Genomic DNA, 4357 nt, shown 5'->3' on the forward strand with positions numbered 1-4357 from the left:
GATCTCACATTTCCTAGAGATGGATTGTTACGTTGGCCTAATCTCTTCTGAACCTTAGCGATGTTACTATTTTTGCTTTCATTCAACCCTCCAAAAGTTTTCAAAGTCAGAACAGGGTGTTTTTTAAAAGGTTACCTTATGATTTCTGTTTTTTTCCAAAGCATTCATGCTAATTGAGTGTGGGAGAGGGAAAAAATCGAGATGAAATTTCAACCGGTTATAATAGGTGGCAACCTCAAAGAAGCAGCATAGCTGTCTGTCAACAAATATTTACTGAGTGTTCTATGGGCCCACAGAATTGTGCTAAGAAGTTAAAAGGGAACATGAGGGGACAGTTTCTTTTCTTTGAAATCACCTAACAGCCATGAATTCACAGGACCTGATGCTAAACCCTCTCTGCTTCAGGTCACTAAATTTTGTCAGCAGAGGAGGGGACTTCGAAAAGAGTCATAATGCATGTGATCAGGAAATGCTGTCTAAGATTCGTACAGGAAAATGGTTGATTTTGAATGCTTTCCTTTTCAAAAGTCTCTGCTCCTGTTTTTGGGTTTCATTCATCCAGTGAGTTGTGTCTCCTCACTCAAGAACACCCTCTTCCTCTCCACCATTTCTCCCATGTTTCCTTTGCAATCCCGTATTTTTCACTCACCATCAGGTCTCACTCACGCTTTCCTGGAAATATGTCACCACCAGGATTTCATCTGTGAAGACCTAAGACACTCTTCATTTTTGGATGATTATAGCTTCCAGTCACTCTCCTTTCTAAAAGAGGCGCGGAGTGTATTTTTCGTTTTCCCCAGTTCTGCCCTTTATTTTAAGCATGGTAAGGTCATGTGACTAACATATCCCAGCACTTTCTAGCCTACTCAAACACCACATCATCACCACCTGTTACTACAGCTGTTCCAGTTCTTTTTGGTGAGTTACTGAATGGCTGCTGCACAGATTCATTCGGGATGGATGAGGTGTCTGGCATATGAAACTTCTGGATAGCTAAGTGGCTATTTCAGCTCTCGTTCATGAGGAGATATTCTCTTCCCTGCAGGTCTTTCTAGGAAGATCTCCTTTGTGGGGAAGGAGTCACCTAAAGTTTAATTACGTTCTTGCTCACTGCCCATGTATTAAGGAGAAGGGCGTTTTTTCCTTGCTTTCCCGCAGAAGTGAGGAGATGTACCATGGCTCTATATTGCCCCTCTCCTGTTGGATCCAAATGGTCTATTTCAGTCTTGCAAATCGGCAGCCCTTCCATGCTTAAAAACAATCAGACCTGTAAGAGTATAAATAGGGGTTGGGAGGTGGGGGTGAACTGTTGGTTTTATTTGTTGGATGTTACTGTGCTCATCCTTTTAGATTCACATTCTCCCCCTCCCTGATGAGACCTGAGGCTCCTTTGGGAGCTGCATGTACCTACAACAGGATATTAGGAACTCACCGACAATTGTGAGTCATTGCTTCAAGAGACCCAAGGGTCCCTCTTCAGAAAGAGATGATTGCTTCTCCCATTCTCTAGATCTCCACCATTTTTTTCCTAGGCCCAGATAGTTGAGCCCAGGCAGAGCAAACTTAAAAATGATATGAATCCACCCATCTCTGATTGGATGCCATCTGATTCATTAGCCAGAGAATGAAAAAAGGGATTTGTTATTGAACCTTGTATTAGATTTTAACACAAAAGGAGCAAAAGGCATTAAGTCCAGAAGAACTCTTGATCATTTTTTACCTAGAGTGACAGACTTCATTCTGTCATCCCCAAGGTGGGGCACATTCAATGAGGTGGACAGAGACCAGGGAAAGAGTTAGTGGTGACTTTTAATGGCTTTTAAATTTGAAATTGCTCTTTACTTTTGCTTGCATATTTGTGGTATTTGTTAAGCATTTACTATGTGTCAAACACTCTTCTAAGCACAGGGGTGGGTTAATTAGGTTGGAAACAGTCCCTGTTCTGCATGGGGCTCTCAGTCTAAGTAGGAGGGAGAACAGTTATTTAATCCCCATTTTACAGTTGAGGAAACTGAGGCACAGAGAAATTAAGTGACTTGCGCAAGGTCACACCGCAAACAATTGGCAAAGCAGGGATTAAAACCTGGGTCCTCTGACATCCAGGTTTATGCTCTTTCCATTAATAATAATAATAGCATTTGTTAAGCACTTACTATGTGCTAAGCACTGTTCTAAGCACTGCGGGGGAGGGTCCAAGGTGATCAGGTTGTCCCACATAGGGCTTACAGTCTTAATCCCCAATTTACAGAGGAGGTAACTGAGGCACAGAGAAGTTCAGTGACTTGCCCAAAGTCACACAGCTGACAAGTGGCAGAGCTGGGATTAGAACCCATGACCTCTGACTCCCAAGCCCTTGTTCTTTCCACTGAGCCACGCTGAATGCTACTTCTCACTTCTTAACTTCTTAAAGAAGTCTCTTCTGGGAGATGGATGCCGAAGGACAGTAGTTTGATAGGGAAATCCCCAAGAAGGATTTGTCCCAATAGAAACTGGACAAATCGCTGCCTGGGGTTGGAGGTTGAAGCATCTAGTCTTTATTTCTGACTTGTTCACTAACTCTGTGCCTCAGGGAAGTCATTCAACTTCTCTCTGCCCCAGGATCTCCACTGATTAATGGGTGGATAATCCCTGTCTAGCCACGCATGGGATTATATGAAAAAGAGACGCAAAAGCACTTGGAGCTTTAAGGAAGAAATGGGAAGGATGATCATTATAAGGGCAGATTCTTCTAAATCAAAGAGAAGTCATGCCTTTATGGAATCTACACCCCATATACACCCCATAGCTCCCATCATTCCTGCCATCCCCCTCGCTGAGCAAAGCCAGCTGGTGACTCTGGGCCTTCACTTCAATCACTCAATATCAATTGTACTTATTGAGTGCTTACTGTCCATAGAACACTGTACTAAGTGCTTGGGAGAATACAACCCAATATTATAACAGACAAATTCTCAGGCTTCCCAGGGAACTCAATTGAGAGTGAAGAAAGAGTAGTTTCAGAGATGAATGATCACTGGGGATATGTCCTAGGACATCTAGGAAAAGCAGGCCCAGCAAGCAGCATGGGCTAGTGGATTGAGCATAGGCCTGGAAGTCAGAAGACCTGGGTTCTAATCCCAGCTACGCCACTTATCTGCTCTGTGAGCTTGGGCAATTCATTTAACTTCTCTGTGCCTCGGTGCCCTCATCTATTAAATGAGGATTAAGGCTGTGAGCTCCACGTGGGACAGGGGCTGAGTCCAACCTGATTAGCTTGTATCTACCCCAGCACTTAGAACAGTGCCCGGCACACAGTAAGTGCTTAACAAATACCATTATTATTATTATTAGTACTCTCTGATCGGCTGCCAGGCTCAGCCCACAAATAAACAGCAGTAGTAGCACAATCTGGCTACTCTAGGATCTGACTGGCTAAGGCATAAATATATTGCTTTCCCCTTACCATCTTTCAGTCAAGAAAGTTTCCTTGGGGGCATTTCCATAGAAGGATATCTTGACCTGTTCCACTTGACAAGCTCATAAAACCTACCTCTTTTCCATAATAACTTATACCCACGTATAAGCTTGGAGAAAAGACTGTTGGGACTTATTATTTAGCATTTATATAGCGCTTTATATGTTCAAAGTGTGTTTCTCTCATTAATTAGCTACACTTTGGAACATCCCCGTGAGGTAGGTATGGATGTAATAGTTTCTGAGTCTTTGGAAAAAGAGATGCTGTTTCCTGAGTATGACCGCATGGCTGTTGTTATGATCCTGCCATTCTGGGCTATCCCTGCCCCTTTCCAAGATGGAAATGGCCACTTACCTCTCTTCCGGAAGGCATGGTGCATTCATGTGTATGTTTATGGGGAGAGGGATGTTGTTAGGAGAGGCAGGGTGGAGGTGGGGTGAGGGAGTCCCAGAAATCATTATTTGCATTTCAGCCACTTATCTCCAAGGCTGCCCATGCTAATGCCCAGATCATCTTCTTGAAACATCACTCAGCATATGCCTCCCCTCCTTACAACCCTCCAATCTCTGCACATCTCCCTCTTCATCAGGCAAAGACTTCTTATCACTGGCTTCCAAGCTTTCCACTATCTCTCTCCACCTTAATTATTGGCTTTCCTCACCTCTGATCACCTCTGATCACACTCTTTGCTCCTCCAAAGCCCATCTGGCTGGACTCTATTTTCATTTTGCTTAACTCCAACCCCTAGCATACTTTGTTCACAGAGCCTAGAACTGCCTTCCTCTGTAAATATACCAGAACTCTGCCCTATCCACTTTAAATCCCATCTCTGCCAAAGCCATTTCGAACGAACTATCACTACTGATTCTTATTAATCCCCTCATCCAGCTCTTGCACTAATAT

This window comes from Ornithorhynchus anatinus, chromosome 11 (genome assembly GCF_004115215.2).
Source record: "Ornithorhynchus anatinus isolate Pmale09 chromosome 11, mOrnAna1.pri.v4, whole genome shotgun sequence".
Classification (NCBI taxonomy): Eukaryota; Metazoa; Chordata; class Mammalia; order Monotremata; family Ornithorhynchidae; genus Ornithorhynchus; species Ornithorhynchus anatinus.